Genomic DNA, 18,087 nt, shown 5'->3' on the forward strand with positions numbered 1-18,087 from the left:
TTTTCACCACTGCCCACCAGCTCCATGCCCATTTCTCCTATCACCCCTCTCCAGCACCATGCCACATCTCTCCCTCCATCACTACGTCCAACATTCCTCCCCCCTTGCATCCCCTTCAATCTGACCCTCTGTTCCTTCTCCACCACCATATCCAACATTTCTCCCTCTCATCCTTCTATTCTCCAGGCATCTCTACCTCACTCCTCTCTCTATGCCCAATTTTCCTCTTTCTTCCTTTTCCCATGCGCACCATCTTTTTCCCTCTCACTCACACACTCATGCCCAACAGTTCTCCCTTTCTATTCCCTTCCTCCTATGTCCCAAGTTAGTGCCCCTTTCCTCCTTCCCTTCTGTGTCCCATGCACATGCCCCCTCCCTTCCTTCTGTGTCCTGAGTTCATGCCCCGCCTCCCTGCCTTCCAGCCATGTCCCAACCCTCTCTTCCCCCTCCTTCCTTTATCCCTTTGTCCCAGTTCATGTCCCCTATCTCCTTTACTTGCTCACTCCAGGACCGTACTTGCATCCTTCAGGGTCGTCTAGCTGAGCTGCTGTTTCTGCCTTCAGCGGCACTTGTTGCAGGGATGCGCAGGCAGCGGTTCACACGCTATACGTAGCTGACCCACAAGCCTTCCCTCTGTCCTCAGCTCTGACATCAGAGAGAACGTTTCCGGGTCAGCCACGTGCAGCGTGGAAGAGCCGCGGACGTGTCCTTGTAACAAGTATCACTGAATGCAGCAAGGAACAGCTCACCTGGAAGGAGGTAACTGTTATCTCCCGTTGACCTGGAAGGCTTTCCTCTGACATCAGCGCTGACATCGGAGGGAAGCCTTCTGGGTCAGCTTCGGTGGAGGGGGATTGGCAGGAAAGAGGGAATGAGATCCCCTGCAGTGGCTTAGATGGAGGGGGGCAGGCGGGCAGGCAATAAGGAGGGCATGGGATCCTCAACGGCAGTGGACATAAGAGGAAGGGGGCGGGAGATATGTGCAGTGCTGTGTACCCCCAACCAGCAGCTCGTGTATCCCTAAGGGTACGTGTAGCGTGTGTTGAGTAACACCGATTTAAATCACTTGTTTGGGGCTAACTGCCAAATTCAACAGAAAAGACTTTTTTTACATAAAGGGTGATAGATGCATGGAACAGTCTCCGGGTAGAGGTGGTGGAGACAGAGACTGTGTCTGATTTCAAGAAAGCCTGGGATAGGCACGTGGGATCTCTTAGAGAGCGGAAGAGATAATGGTTACTGCGGATGGGCAGACTGGATGGGCCACTTGGCCTTTATCTGCCATCATGTTTCTATGTTAAGTTTATGGAGATAATGCCATGAAGAAAATGGCAGTGAACAACTGGATTAAACATTTTTCTGAGGGTAGAGAAAGTGTCACTGATGATGAGAGCAAACAAAAAAGCAACCCAACTGGTCTGCAGTAAAATGGTGACATCAGAGGGAAAGCCAATGCCAGTGCGAGCAGGAGGCCGGAGAAGCTGGTGAAGATTTAAAGAGGTACAGGGTGGAAAGGGAGGGTGTGAGTGTGGCATGGGGGTATGGAAGGAGTGAGGGGGGGGGCAGAGAGGAGGTTGTGGGGACACTACCGCCCCGGGGTGCCTCCTACCCTCGCTACGCTTCAGCTTGGAAAAGAGACGCCTGAGGGGGAGATAAGATTGAAGTCTACAAAATCCTGAGTGAAGTAGAATGGGTACAAGTGGATCGATTTTTCGCTCCGTCAAAAATGACACTCGATGAAGAGGACACTCGATGAAGTTACAGGAGGACATTTTGTTCGCTCCGAGAATAGTTAAGCTCTGGAACGCATTGCCAGAGGATGTGGTAAGATTGGATAGCGTAGCTGGTTTTAAGAAAGGTTTGGACAAGTTCCTGGAGGAAAAGTCCATAGTCTGTTATTGAGAAAGACACAGGGGAAGCCACTGCTTGCCCTGTATCGGTAGCATGGAATATTGCTACATCTTGGGTTTTGGCCTGGATTTTAGTGACTTGAATTGGCCACCGTGAGAACGAGCTGCTGGGCTTGATGGGCCATTGGTCTGACCCAGTAAGGCTAATCTTATGTTGTTATGTAAGCCAAGTATAGGACAATGAAGCCATTGTAACATCACTGATGTAGTTGGCTATAAGGCATTATGACATCACAATCTCAGCACCTGAATGTTGCTCTCATATGGGGTTCTGGAATCTTGCTATTCTTTGAGATGCTGAAATGTTGCTACTCTTTGGGTTTTGGCCAGGTACTAGGGACCTGGATTGGCCACCGTGAGAACGGGCTACTGGGCTTGATGGGCCATTGGTCTGACCCAGTGGGGCTCTTCTTATGTTCATATTTTTATGTTCGTACGCCACTGGTTCTGGGTACCTAGAAAGGTGAGTTTAATAATGCAATGTACCCTTAACAAAGAGCCTACCTTTACACATTTAAAAACATATCTTTTGAATGACGGGATTAAGGTCTGAAAACTTGTCTGGGCATTTTCCTTATGATTACTGAAAATTGAGTTGGATCTGTATTTAATCATTTCAGCTTGAAAAAAATGCAATACACAACCTTCAGCTCTTCATTCTCACACACTGCTCTGCCACCTACAGGATCGCTTCAACTGAGTTCTCAACTTAACTTCAAATAAGAAGGATACGGCGGAATGCAAAACATTGGCTGAACAACAGCATACACAGAAAAATGGCAGATCCAAAACTCAGTGTGCTCGTCATAGTGCAGACCAGCCCCCAAGTTCGGTTCATAGACAAAATCGCGCGAGACAACGGCGCGCCGACAACTGAGCGCAAGGTTGACGGCGCGCTGAAGAAAAGCACTATTTTAAAGGGCTCCGACAGGGGGGGAGGGGGGAACCCCCCCACTTTACTTAACAGACATTGCGCTGGCGTTGTGGGAGGTTTGGGGGGCCCCCACATTATACTTAAAACTGAACTTTTTCCCTAAAAAACAGGCAAAAAGTTCGGTTTCAAGTATAATGAGGGGGGTTACAACCCCCCAAACCCCCCACAATGCCAGCGCGATGTCTGTTAAGTAAAGTGGGGGAGTTCCCCCCCACACACCCCCGTCGGAGCCCTTTAAAATAGTGCTTTTCTTCGGCGCGCCGTCAACCTTGCGCTCAGTTGTCGGCGCGCCGTTGTCTCGCGCAATTTAGTCCCGTCACTATATATGGTGCCTTACGTTGAGCGTGCGAATCGATGCGCCAAGCCAATTTGCGTGCACAACCTAATTCGTTTAACAAGCCTAATCAGCGCTGATCATTTGCAATCAGCGCCTCATAACTGACGCTAACTTTGAACTAATTAAAAGATAGGCGCCCAACTTGGCCAGTGCATTCTATAAAGTGCTGTGCACCAGTTCTAGTGCATGACTCTAAAGCAAGGGCGTGGCTAGGGGAGGCACGTGGGCGGATTGTGGGCATTGCTAGAATTTATGCGCGCTGTTATAGAATACACCCATTGGCCTAAATTGAAAGGGCTAAAAGTTATATGATGCACTGGCCCTTAGCGCAATCTATAAGGTATGCGTACCTTTTATAGAATTGCGCTAAGTACCATTCTACTCTCTGCCAATTGATTTGGCGCTATATGTAGAATCAGTCCCTAGGTTCTTATACTGCTTATACTCGTAGAAAAATTTTCTAGCCAAGATCTTGGAGGAGGTAGTGTTACAACAGCTGCGTGTTTTATTGGATAGAAATCACATTTTGGATGGTTTGCAGTTTGGGTTTCGACCTAAACATTTGACTGAGCTTCTTTTGTTATCTGCTCTGGTAAGGGGTTGGACCATGGGGTGTCTTACTACATGGTATTTTTGGACGTCTCAGAAGCCTTTGAGACCCTTAATCACCAAATACTGTTGGACTGCTTCCGGTCGTTCCTGGAAGATAGGATATTCTGTGTTGAAGTGGGTCAGGAGAAATCAGACTGGTCCACTTTGAATTGTAGTGTTCCGCAGGGGTCTGCTTTGTCTGCGGTTCTATTTAACATCTTTATGTTACAGTTGTGTAAGAAATTGCAAGAGTTGGGTTTTTGGGCTGATGATATTCAGTTTCTGATTCTGGTGGATAAATTGTCAGATCTTAATGACTGTTTTCAGATTATACAGGATTGGATGTCTCAAAATTAAATGTGACAAAAATGGAGGTTCTGTTTATTAGTCGTGAGAAGAATCTATCGCCTTGTCCTCCAGAGATACTGCGAGACCTGTGGTTGCCCCAGTCCTACAGCAACGTAGGTATCTGGGAATCTTGGTAGATTCTTCGCTAACCTTTAAATCACAGATTAAGTCTGTTGTGTCTTGTGTGTTTTTCAAATTACAATTGTTGCCTAGATTAAGAGATTGCCTGTTGAGTGACAGTTTTAGAACTGTCATTGTGATGATGATAACGCCAGTATTCGATTACTGTAATTCTCTTTCCTTAGGACTACCTAAGTGTATGATTACAAGCTATGCCAACAGCACTTATTGTGCATGCCTCTACATTTGATCATATCACACCAATTCTTCGAGACTTACGTTGGCTGCCTCTTAGGAGCACGGATTGAATTTAAGGTTTTGTGCATAATTTTTAGGCTGTTGCGGGACAATTGTCCGTCTGTTCTACGTTCAGCATTGCAGATTTATTAGCCAGTACATGCATTGCGATCCGTGGATAGGATGTGTTTAGAAGTGCCATTGAGCGTTGTCAAGCTCTCAGTGAGTCGTAAGACAGTGCTATCTGTACAGGGCACTAGGTGTTGGTATGCCCTCCCCTTGGAACAAAGACAGTCTTCCACCTTTTTTGACGTTCAGAAAAGGACTGAAAACATTCTTACTTGAGCGTCGTTTTGTTAATTGAGGAGAGATGGTGGGGAACAACTGCTGTTAGACCTTTTTTGATTTTACATAGAAATATTATTGAGTTGTCTCCTTTCATCTGTGTGCTTTTAATTGGTAGAAGGGCTGGTGGGTATGTATTAGAAGTTTTTATATTTTGATGATAGTATGTAATTTGTTTTTGTGTTATGTATTTAACAGTATGTCTGTTACTCCCTCTTTTACGAAGGCATAGCGCGGGTTTCAGCGCCAGCAGCGGCAGTAACTGCTACAATGCTTGGAGCAGTTACCGCCAGTGACGGCACTAAAACTCGCGGGGTTATTTTGTTATTCTATTACGTATGTTGCGTTGTTACGCACTTAGAATTGGTGGATTTGCGGGCTACAAATATTTTAAATAAATAAATAAATAAATAAGACATAGTTATCAGACAGGTTTTATAGCGAGGGATTCATTCATTTGGTGGAGATAACTGTGGTTAAAAAAAAAAGAAAAGAAATTTCCCTAGTATATAGGGCAATGAAGTCATTGTGACATCACTGATGAGGTTGGCTCTTAGGCATTGGTGGAATGAGGCATTATGACATCACAATATCAGCTCTGGATACCAGAGCTAGTGCTAAGGGGTTAGTTTACTGGTAACACCAGTTGTTTATAACTAGGTCTCATAAAATGGGCTCCTGTGCTAAACTAGCATGACTTGTGGTAAAATAGCCCAGCTTAATGCCAGCTCACATTGAAGGTAGAGAAAATGGACATTTTTGAAACTGAAAACATTTATCTTGTTTTGTTGAAAATGACCACTCATGACATGGTCACCCTTAGGGTGTCTAACTTTTCTGACCATTTAAAAAAAAAAACAGTCCAATAAAAACTTGCACAAGCCATCAGGATATAGGAGGAGCCAGCATGTTTTAGTTGACTGGCCACACAGACATACCTGCAGAGCAGTGGGGCACCCTAGTGGACACTGCGATGAACTTCACAATTGTCTCAGTAGGTTTTGGATGGGTTTCTGAGGGCTCCCCATACAATGTAAGGGGGTTATGGTGAGATTTGTACCTGGGACCTTTTATGTGAAGTTCACATGTGATAAGCCAGGGTGTGGAGGCAACCGAGGTCCTCAAAAGCCACAACTCTGTGGGTGTCAAGATTTCCACAATAAATATGCATGAGATCTATTTGTATACAATGGAAGCAGTACATGCAAATCAATCTCATGCATATTTATTGGAAAAATCTTTGAAACCCTTGAGGACTGTGGTTGCCCACACCTGTGATAAGCTATGACAAAAATCCACACAATGGGAACAATTCTGTAACTTGAGCACCTCAATTACAGCTCCCCTAAGTGCGTTAGGCTCCGTTGTAGATCCGTCTAGAGCAGGGATCTCAAAGTCCCTCCTTGTCGGATTTTCAGGATTTCCCCAATGAATATGCATCGAAAGCAGTGCGTGCACATAGATCTCATGCATATTCATTGGGGAAATCCTGAAAACCCGACTGGATTGTGGCCCTCAAGGAGGGACTTTGAGACCCCTGGTCTAGCGTCAATGATCAGAACTTATGTTTGGTGAGGACCTAGTAACCATTTATTACAAATGCCCAGCTTCGGCATCACAGTCCCACTGCTTTCATCGATGCCTGTGGAAAGATTTGACAGTGAGATCCAAACCGGTTCTCCGGCCATGTGCTGCTCAGTTTAATGTCTATGAATGATAAAGCCATAAGCATGTTAGGTAAAGCGAACAGGAAAAGATCCGAACCCAACACCGCAACAACCTAGAATGGAAGACCTGTGGATGCTGTTACTCATCTTATTGAACATGCTTGGATTCAAGGGTTGTGTTCTCCCGATGGTGTGCTTCAGAGTTGTTAATGGGCTCCATTTCTTCAGGATAGGTTGATGAAGTCTCATCGTGTACACAGACTTGTACCTCTAACTGTCCTAAGGAAACCAGAACTACAGCTCCTACGTGAAGGCTAAAACCAGGACTGAATCATTCTGTCCTAATAAGAAAATAGACCAAGTTGGTAACCTGAAATACTACGAGTCATTACCTAAACCAGTGGTTCCCAAGTCAGTCTTCAGGTCACACCCAGGTAGTCAGCATATCCACAATGGTCATGTAAGAGATAATTTTGCTTACAAAACAGGCAGTGGGTGCAAATCCGTCTCATGCAAATTCCTTGAGGATATCCTGAAAACCCAACTGGCTGGGGATGACTAGGGTTACCAGATTTTCCTGAAAGAAAATCTGGACCCATGGCCACGCCACCAGGCCCGCCCCATTTCGCCTATGTCACGCCCCCCAGCCCTTCCCCAGAAGGCATCCGCGCATGCATGGACATGATGCAATGATGTTATGCGCGGATGCCCCTTCCGGACACGATTTTTACAGGATGCTTTTCAAAACCTGGACAAAGTGCTGGGTTTTGAAAAGCCGTCCGGACCCCCGGACAGGTCCTTGAAAAGGAGGACATGTCCATGGAAATCCGGACGTCTAATCCTAGGTATGACCTCAGGACTGGGCTGAAAACCACTGAATCCTAAACAAGAGATTTTAGACAGCAAAAATGGGGCTTCTTTTCTGGAAAAAAGGATCTCGGTATCATCTTAGATAATACGCCCAATGTGCGGCAGCGGCCAAAAAAGCAAAAAAGGATACTGGGAATTATTTTTAAAAAGGGATGGCTAACAAGACTAAGAATGTTACAATGCCCTTGTATCGCTCCATCTGGAGTATTGCGTTCAATTCTGGTCTCCTTATCTCAAGAAAGATACAGCGGCGCTAGAAAAGGTTCAAAGAAGAGCGACCGAGATGATAAAGGGGATGGAACTCCTCTCGTATGAGGAAAGACTAAAAAGGTTAGGGCTCGGCATTATGACATCACAATCTCAGCTCTGGAATGTTGCTCTCATTGGGGTTCCGGAATCTTGCTATTCTTTGAGATGCTGGAATGTTGCTACTCTTTGGGTTTTGGCCAGGTACTAGTGACCTGGATTGGCCACCGTGAGAATGGGCTTCTGGGCTTGATGGACCATTACTCTGACCCAGTATGGCTATTCTTATGTTCTTATTTTCTTATGAAGGCATGACTGTTGTCATTTGTAGAGATGCATAGATCTGGAAAACAAAGCACCCCGGGTTTTTTTTGTTTTTTTTTTACTTGGGCCAAACAAAACCCTCCTATCAGAACTATGATGTCTTCCCCTCTCCCCTCACACAAAGTTATTAGGAAAGTGAATTCTAAACCCGTCCTAGGGGCTCTCCGGCTGGTCAGGTTTTCCAAGATATTCATTGTGAAAATCCTGGAAACTTGACCGGCTGAGGAGCCCCCCCAGGACAGGTTTGGGAAAGCGCTGTATTAGGAAGACACAGAGTAATCTCAGAAAGCAGGTTGCAAAGATAATAGAGTGTGCCTCTTATTCAATACCAGGAGCTATTAGAAAGGATGATATTAGTATTAATTATAAGATATTTTGTGTAGAAACCTAACAGGATCTCTGACAATGAAGACAAAGACATTGCCTGTTTAATGGGTATCATGTTGCTTCGCACCCTCAGTGAAAGCATAGATATTTAGTTTAAACATTCATCTGAACTGACAGTGACAGAGTACGCTTGTGTGAAAATAGCTTGCGATTTCTTGGAATCATTCTCTCTGGCGTCTGTGTGTTTACTTTGCATGGCTCTGCTGTATGAGAAATAAGCACAATTCTCTGATTATGAGTTTTGCTCCCAGGCAAATATCTCACGGTTAATTAAAGCGGGTGAGAAAAGGTGTCAGCTTAGGTGACCATTAAGAGGGTAAATCTGTAACGAGCCGTGCGGTTGTAATCGTCAGGAACACACATAAGTGGCGACATTCTAGACTTTTGCATGCACAGTGGCCATTACACATATTAAGGACTGCTTGTAGAATAATCTCTAATTTCCACCACAATCAGAAACTTCCAACACAAGGCACCAAAACATATATATCCACTAAATTGCAACTAGAGAATGACACAGTGACAAAATTCATCACCGTTCCCGTCCCCGCGGATAACCGCGGGAAATAATCCCATGTTATTTTCTAGTGTCTATTTCAACCTTGGTCCTTCTACACCAGCATTCTTCAAAGCAAAGCTTGCGGGTCAGTGGTTGTGGCCATTCATACTCTGATTCTTATGGGAGCCAAGGATAATGAAGCCATTGTGACATCACTGATGTGATTGGTTCTTAGGCACTGGTGGAATGAGGCATTATGACATCACAATATCTGCTCTGGATACCAGAGACTGTCATTCTTCAGTGTCTATTTCAACCTCAGTCCTTCTACATCAGAATTCTTCAAAGCAAAGCTTGCGGGTCAGTGGTTGTGGCCATTCATACTCGGATTCTTCCCTCTCTCCTTAAAGAATGACATGAAGATGGTTTCCCGCGGTTATCCGTGGGGACGGGAACGGTGATGAATTTTGTCACTGTGTCATTCTCTAATTGCAACCTTACACACCTGGGCGCTCACTCTGTTCACAAAATGAGAAACAACTCAGCAATCCCTCTGGATGCTCTCTCCACCTGGAAACGGCAATCAAACTCTCATACATAGGGTTGCCAGATTTCATGAAGTAAAAACTCGGCTATGTGGCCCCGCCCCTAGTCCCGCCCTGTTGTGCCCCAGCCCCGCCCTCTTCTGACCCGCCCCCGCCCCCACACAAACCTCCTCAAGCTCGTGGCTGGGTCTGGGAGGGCCTCCAAGCATGCACGGATGCAATTCAATGATGTCACACACATTCGCACGTGCATGTTATGTCATCACGCCACATCAGCACCTGCTCGGAGGCCCTCCCAGACACAGGAAGGGAGGCCCCGAGCCGAAAACCCGGACAGATTAGAAAGTCATCCAGACACCCTGACAGACCTCTAAAGATAGGACATGTTTGGATAAATCCAGACATCTTGTAACCCTACTCCTACACCCAATTCCTGCCAAAGATGGGGAACCACTTACCTCCTCAGATCAGGTCACTGGAAGGCCTGATGGACTTCAGGAAAGCGGTAAAAACCTTCCTTTTCCAATGAAGCGACCTCAGACCTGTTTCACCATGCACACTAGAGACCTACCTTCCCTCTCCTCCACTTATCCTAATAAAAATAATAATAAACAACTTTATTTTTGTATACCGCCATACCCTTGAGTTCTAGGCGGTTCACATCAAGAAAAGCTGAACAGTCAGCGAATCATATAAATACATAGGGCTCCTTTTACTAAGCTGCGATAGCGTTTTTAGCGCACGCTAAAACCGCGCTACACGGCTAGAATTAACGCTAACTCGATGCTGGCATTAGCGTCTAGCGCGCACAGCAATTCTACGCATGCTAAGCTCGCGCTAAAACCATTATCGCACCTTAGTGAGAGGAGCCCATAGCATATACATATCATAAATACAGTACTAACTTTCAAAATCCTATATGGTATCCTCCCTCCCTCCCTTTATCCCTCTTTCTTGGAATTCCTCAAACCCTAATACCACCAGATCCTCCCACAAATTAAAACTATCCTTCCCCTCGCTAAAAGGCATTTCCCACACAGGAAAGCTAGGGACCTCCCTCCACTTCAAAATCACTGAGCTCTGGAACAACTTTACCTCCCCTCTTCGGAACTTGAGCTCTCTCCAAGTTTTCCGCAAACATCTGAAAACCTGGCTTTTCTCAAAAAATGTAAGTCTCCCTCCAACTTAGGAATCAAGGAAACTCTTATATCTTGGCATTCCAAGTCCTCTAAATTTTCTTCACACTTCTACCTCTAACCCTCTGTTGTAGTTCCTTCCTATTTCTCCTACTGTAAACTGCGTCGAGCTCTACGAACGTGGAGATGATGCGGTATACAAACCTAAGGATTAGATTAGATTAGATTACTAATGATCAAGCTATGAATTTATCAAACAAATAGGTTTTCAATACTTTCCTAAAATAATGATAAGATTGAGCTTGAGGAAGTCGAGTACTCCACCAGATGTTCATTTTACTAGCCTGGAATGCAAACGTTTGATCAAAAAATCTTGTATGACAACAAGATTTAGGTGATGGAAACGCAAACCAATAAGATTTGCGTGTATTCATGTTCATTCAGTGAAATTCCAGGCCTACATTCCCGACATCTACCGCCTAACGCCACTTCCTGTGTTAGCCACTCCCACAGCCTAAAGCGCCTATGGAGTCGCGATTCCGGCACTGATTTAACTTTAACGTTTTTTACAGTTTTAAATGGCGTTTCTTAATTTCCCCCTTTCTGTGCACATACTTTCAATATGCATAATCCCTTTACTGTGTAATATTATCTTTCTGTTATATGTTGATGGAGTAAAGGTAAGCAAAGAAATATTTTGTAGTATGAACCATTGACCTTACTTGAAAATCCACCCAACAGCAAAGATATTCATGTCATTATTATTGAAAAAGAAAATGCCATATTTTTGGCCAGTATCTTGCTAGATCTTAGCTAAGGTTGATTTATGATACAACACGAGGTCTTCAGGCCGCAAGACAGATGGTAATGGCCAAACGCTGCACAGTCTCCGTCCCTCAGACACCGAGATGATGACTGCGATTCTTAATCTGGTTTGTCATTTGTCTTTCAGGGGCTAAGCCGCTGCACGGAAAGAGCCCAAAAATTTCTAGCAGCGAGAATAGCAACTAAGGAAGGAATAAACCTCATTCCTGGAAACCCCAAACTAAGAACGAAAAAGGAAAAAATATATATATTTCTGGGTCTTATCGCTTTTTTATTTTGCTTGAGTTTTCCTCGCCAAATTCCTAAATAATGAGCTAATTAGACTTTGTAATTCAGTGCCGCACTTTCATTAGTGCACTGTTCAGTTTGTATCGACCTGCTATTCATTCATCCTCCATAGGTTAAGCTTTTTATTCTCTCATTTTATGTCTGTGGTAGCAAAGCCCTAAGGAATAAAGCCCTAAATGTTCAGTACCATAGTCAAAAGTCACCTGATCTTCACCTGGCTGCAGACAGCGCTTTTAAGGCTAGATTCTATAAATGCGGCCTGATATTGAACCGCAGGAGGCATTGAATATCCAGGACATAAGTCAGCTAGCCACATGCTTTAGCCGGAGGTGAAAATTTGCAGTGACCTGATATGACAGTCACTCACAAGGCTGGGCAGTGCACTGGCATAATAAAAGGTGGGGGTGGGCTGACTGCACTAAGTGCAGTCTTGGTGGGGGTGCCGGCACCTTTCCACTCCCCCCCAATCTACACTCGTACCCTCCCTTCCCTGTCCCTTATTCTTCTTTAAATCTTTGCCAGCGCGAGTAACTACTTTGGCCTGCTGCTCGCGTTGGCCTGGCTCCCTCTAAAATCACTTCCGGGTCGCAGAGCCAGGAAGTGACATCAGAGGGAAAGCCAATGCTGGCACGAGCAGCAGGCAGGAGAAGTTGCTCGTACTGGTGAAGATTTAAAGAGGAACGAGGGAAGGGAGGGCGCAAGTGTGGCACGGGTGGCACAGAAGGAGCGGGTTTGGAGAGGAAGGACCAACCCTGGCACCTCCTATCCCCTGCTACACCACTGGGCCAGTGACCCCCGATATTCAGCGGGAAAAAGCCAGCTATCTCCCGCTGAATATCAAATGATAGCTGCCCAAACGGGACCGACGATTAAGTCTCGCTGAATATCAAAGGATAGTTGGCCATACGGAATAGACGCCTATCTCCGGCTGAACATCAAAGGATAGTTGGCCATACGGCATAGACGCCTATTTCCCGCTGAATATCAAAGGATAGTTGGCCATACGGAATAGACGCCTATCTCCGGCTGAATATCAAAGGATAGCTGGCCTAATGGGACCAACGGCAAGGTCTCGCTGAATATCAAAGGATAGCTGACCAAACAGGACAGACAGCTATCTCCTGCTGAATATCAAAGGATAGCTGACCAAAAAGGACAGACGGCTATCTCCTGCTGAATATCAAAGGATAGCTGGCCAAACAGGACAGACGGCTATCTCCTGCTGAATATCAAAGGATAGCTGGCCAAACAGGACAGACGGCTATCTCCTGCTGAATATCAAAGGATAGCTGGCCAAACAGGACAGACGGCTATCTCCTGCTGAATATCAAAGGATAGCTGGCCAAACAGGACAAACGGCTATCTCCTGCTGAATATCAAAGGATAGCTGGCCAAACAGGACAGACGGCTATCTCCTGCTGAATATCAAAGGATAGCTGGCCAAACAGGACAGACGGCTATCTCCTGCTGAATATCAAAGGATAGCTGGCCAAACAGGACAGACGGCTATCTCCTGCTGAATATCAAAGAATAGCTGACCAAACAGGACAGACGGCTATCTCCTGCTGAATATCAAAGGATAGCTGGCCAAACAGGACAGACGGCTATCTCCTGCTGAATATCAAAGGATAGCTGGCCAAACAGGACAGACGGCTATCTCCTGCTGAATATCAAAGGATAGCTGGCCAAACAGGACAGACGGCTATCTCCTGCTGAATATCAAAGGATAGCTGGCCAAACAGGACATACGGCTATCTCCTGCTGAATTTCAAAGGATAGCTGGCCAAACAGGACAGACGGCTATCTCCTGCTGAATATCAAAGGATAGCTGGCCAAACAGGACAGACGGCTATCTCCTGCTGAATATCAAAGGATAGCTGGCCAAACAGGACAGACGGCTATCTCCGGCTGAATATCAAAGGATAGCTGGCCTAATGGGACCAACGGCTAGGTCTCGCTGAATATCAAAGGATAGCTGACCAAACAGGACAGACGGCTATCTCCTGCTGAATATCAAAGGATAGCTGACCAAACAGGACAGACGGCTATCTCCTACTGAATATCAAAGGATAGCTGGCCAAACAGGACAGACGGCTATCTCCTGCTGAATATCAAAGGATAGCTGACCAAACAGGACAGACGGCTATCTCCTGCTGAATATCAAAGGATAGCTGGCCAAACAGGACAGACGGCTATCTCCTGCTGAATATCAAAGGATAGCTGACCAAAAAGGACAGACGGCTATCTCCTGCTGAATATCAAAGGATAGCTGACCAAAAAGGACAGACGGCTATCTCCTGCTGAATATCAAAGGATAGCTGGCCAAACAGGACAGACGGCTATCTCCTGCTGAATATCAAAGGATAGCTGGCCAAACAGGACAGACGGCTATCTCCTGCTGAATATCAAAGGATAGCTGACCAAACAGGACAGACGGCTATCTCCTGCTGAATATCAAAGGATAGCTGGCCAAAAAGGACAGACGGCTATCTCCTGCTGAATATCAAAGGATAGCTGGCCAAACAGGACAGACGGCTATCTCCTGCTGAATATCAAAGGATAGCTGGCCAAACAGGACAGACGGCTATCTCCTGCTGAATATCAAAGGATAGCTGGCCAAACAGGACAAACGGCTATCTCCTGCTGAATATCAAAGGATAGCTGGCCAAACAGGACAGACGGCTATCTCCTGCTGAATATCAAAGGATAGCTGGCCAAACAGGACAGACGGCTATCTCCTGCTGAATATCAAAGGATAGCTGGCCAAACAGGACAGACGGCTATCTCCTGCTGAATATCAAAGGATAGCTGACCAAACAGGACAGACGGCTATCTCCTGCTGAATATCAAAGGATAGCTGGCCAAACAGGACAGACGGCTATCTCCTGCTGAATATCAAAGGATAGCTGGCCAAACAGGACAGACGGCTATCTCCTGCTGAATATCAAAGGATAGCTGACCAAACAGGACAGACGGCTATCTCCTGCTGAATATCAAAGGATAGCTGGCCAAACAGGACAGACGGCTATCTCCTGCTGAATATCAAAGGATAGCTGGCCAAACAGGACAGACGGCTATCTCCTGCTGAATATCAAAGGATAGCTGGCCAAACAGGACAGACGGCTATCTCCTGCTGAATATCAAAGGATAGCTGGCCAAACAGGACAGACGGCTATCTCCTGCTGAATATCAAAGGATAGCTGGCCAAACAGGACAGACGGCTATCTCCTGCTGAATATCAAAGGATAGCTGACCAAACAGGACAGACGGCTATCTCCTGCTGAATATCAAAGGATAGCTGGCCAAACAGGACAGACGGCTATCTCCTGCTGAATATCAAAGGATAGCTGGCCAAACAGGACAGACGGCTATCTCCTGCTGAATATCAAAGGATAGCTGGCCAAACAGGACAGACGGCTATCTCCTGCTGAATATCAAAGGATAGCTGGCCAAACAGGACAAACGGCTATCTCCTGCTGAATATCAAAGGATAGCTGGCCAAACAGGACAGACGGCTATCTCCTGCTGAATATCAAAGGATAGCTGGCCAAACAGGACAGACGGCTATCTCCTGCTGAATATCAAAGGATAGCTGGCCAAACAGGACAGACGGCTATCTCCGGCTGAATATCAAAGGATAGCTGGCCTAATGGGACCAACGGCTAGGTCTCGCTGAATATCAAAGGATAGCTGACCAAACAGGACAGACGGCTATCTCCTGCTGAATATCAAAGGATAGCTGACCAAACAGGACAGACGGCTATCTCCTACTGAATATCAAAGGATAGCTGGCCAAACAGGACAGACGGCTATCTCCTGCTGAATATCAAAGGATAGCTGACCAAACAGGACAGACGGCTATCTCCTGCTGAATATCAAAGGATAGCTGGCCAAACAGGACAGACGGCTATCTCCTGCTGAATATCAAAGGATAGCTGACCAAAAAGGACAGACGGCTATCTCCTGCTGAATATCAAAGGATAGCTGGCCAAACAGGACAGACGGCTATCTCCTGCTGAATATCAAAGGATAGCTGGCCAAACAGGACAGACGGCTATCTCCTGCTGAATATCAAAGGATAGCTGACCAAACAGGACAGACGGCTATCTTCTGCTGAATATCAAAGGATAGCTGGCCAAACAGGACAGACGGCTATCTCCTGCTGAATATCAAAGGATAGCTGGCCAAACAGGACAGACGGCTATCTCCTGCTGAATATCAAAGGATAGCTGGCCAAACAGGACAGACGGCTATCTCCTGCTGAATATCAAAGGATAGCTGGCCAAACAGGACAAACGGCTATCTCCTGCTGAATATCAAAGGATAGCTGGCCAAACAGGACAGACGGCTATCTCCTGCTGAATATCAAAGGATAGCTGGCCAAACAGGACAGACGGCTATCTCCTGCTGAATATCAAAGGATAGCTGGCCAAACAGGACAGACGGCTATCTCCTGCTGAATATCAAAGGATAGCTGACCAAACAGGACAGACGGCTATCTCCTGCTGAATATCAAAGGATAGCTGGCCAAACAGGACAGACGGCTATCTCCTGCTGAATATCAAAGGATAGCTGGCCAAACAGGACAGACGGCTATCTCCTGCTGAATATCAAAGGATAGCTGGCCAAACAGGACAGATGGCTATCTCCTGCTGAATATCAAAGGATAGCTGGCCAAACAGGACAAACGGCTATCTCCTGCTGAATATCAAAGGATAGCTGGCCAAACAGGACAGACGGCTATCTCCTGCTGAATATCAAAGGATAGCTGGCCAAACAGGACAGACGGCTATCTCCTGCTGAATATAAAAGGATAGCTGGCCAAACAGGACAGACGGCTATCTCCTGCTGAATATCAAAGAATAGCTGACCAAACAGGACAGACGGCTATCTCCTGCTGAATATCAAAGGATAGCTGGCCAAACAGGACAGACGGCTATCTCCTGCTGAATATCAAAGGATAGCTGGCCAAACAGGACAGACGGCTATCTCCTGCTGAATATCAAAGGATAGCTGGCCAAACAGGACAGACGGCTATCTCCTGCTGAATATCAAAGGATAGCTGGCCAAACAGGACATACGGCTATCTCCTGCTGAATTTCAAAGGATAGCTGGCCAAACAGGACAGACGGCTATCTCCTGCTGAATATCAAAGGATAGCTGGCCAAACAGGACAGACGGCTATCTCCTGCTGAATATCAAAGGATAGCTGGCCAAACAGGACAGACGGCTATCTCCGGCTGAATATCAAAGGATAGCTGGCCTAATGGGACCAACGGCTAGGTCTCGCTGAATATCAAAGGATAGCTGACCAAACAGGACAGACGGCTATCTCCTGCTGAATATCAAAGGATAGCTGACCAAACAGGACAGACGGCTATCTCCTGCTGAATATCAAAGGATAGCTGGCCAAACAGGACAGACGGCTATCTCCTGCTGAATATCAAAGGATAGCTGACCAAACAGGACAGACGGCTATCTCCTGCTGAATATCAAAGGATAGCTGACCAAACAGGACAGACGGCTATCTCCTGCTGAATATCAAAGGATAGCTGACCAAAAAGGACAGACGGCTATCTCCTGCTGAATATCAAAGGATAGCTGACCAAAAAGGACAGACGGCTATCTCCTGCTGAATATCAAAGGATAGCTGGCCAAACAGGACAGACGGCTATCTCCTGCTGAATATCAAAGGATAGCTGGCCAAACAGGACAGACGGCTATCTCCTGCTGAATATCAAAGGATAGCTGACCAAACAGGACAGACGGCTATCTCCTGCTGAATATCAAAGGATAGCTGGCCAAACAGGACAGACGGCTATCTCCTGCTGAATATCAAAGGATAGCTGGCCAAACAGGACAGACGGCTATCTCCTGCTGAATATCAAAGGATAGCTGGCCAAACAGGACAGACGGCTATCTCCTGCTGAATATCAAAGGATAGCTGGCCAAACAGGACAAACGGCTATCTCCTGCTGAATATCAAAGGATAGCTGGCCAAACAGGACAGACGGCTATCTCCTGCTGAATATCAAAGGATAGCTGGCCAAACAGGACAGACGGCTATCTCCTGCTGAATATCAAAGGATAGCTGGCCAAACAGGACAGACGGCTATCTCCTGCTGAATATCAAAGGATAGCTGACCAAACAGGACAGACGGCTATCTCCTGCTGAATATCAAAGGATAGCTGGCCAAACAGGACAGACGGCTATCTCCTGCTGAATATCAAAGGATAGCTGGCCAAACAGGACAGACGGCTATCTCCTGCTGAATATCAAAGGATAGCTGACCAAACAGGACAGACGGCTATCTCCTGCTGAATATCAAAGGATAGCTGGCCAAACAGGACAGACGGCTATCTCCTGCTGAATATCAAAGGATAGCTGGCCAAACAGGACAGACGGCTATCTCCTGCTGAATATCAAAGGATAGCTGGCCAAACAGGACAGACGGCTATCTCCTGCTGAATATCAAAG

Source organism: Geotrypetes seraphini, chromosome 8 (genome assembly GCF_902459505.1).
Source record: "Geotrypetes seraphini chromosome 8, aGeoSer1.1, whole genome shotgun sequence".
Lineage (NCBI taxonomy): Eukaryota > Metazoa > Chordata > Amphibia > Gymnophiona > Dermophiidae > Geotrypetes > Geotrypetes seraphini.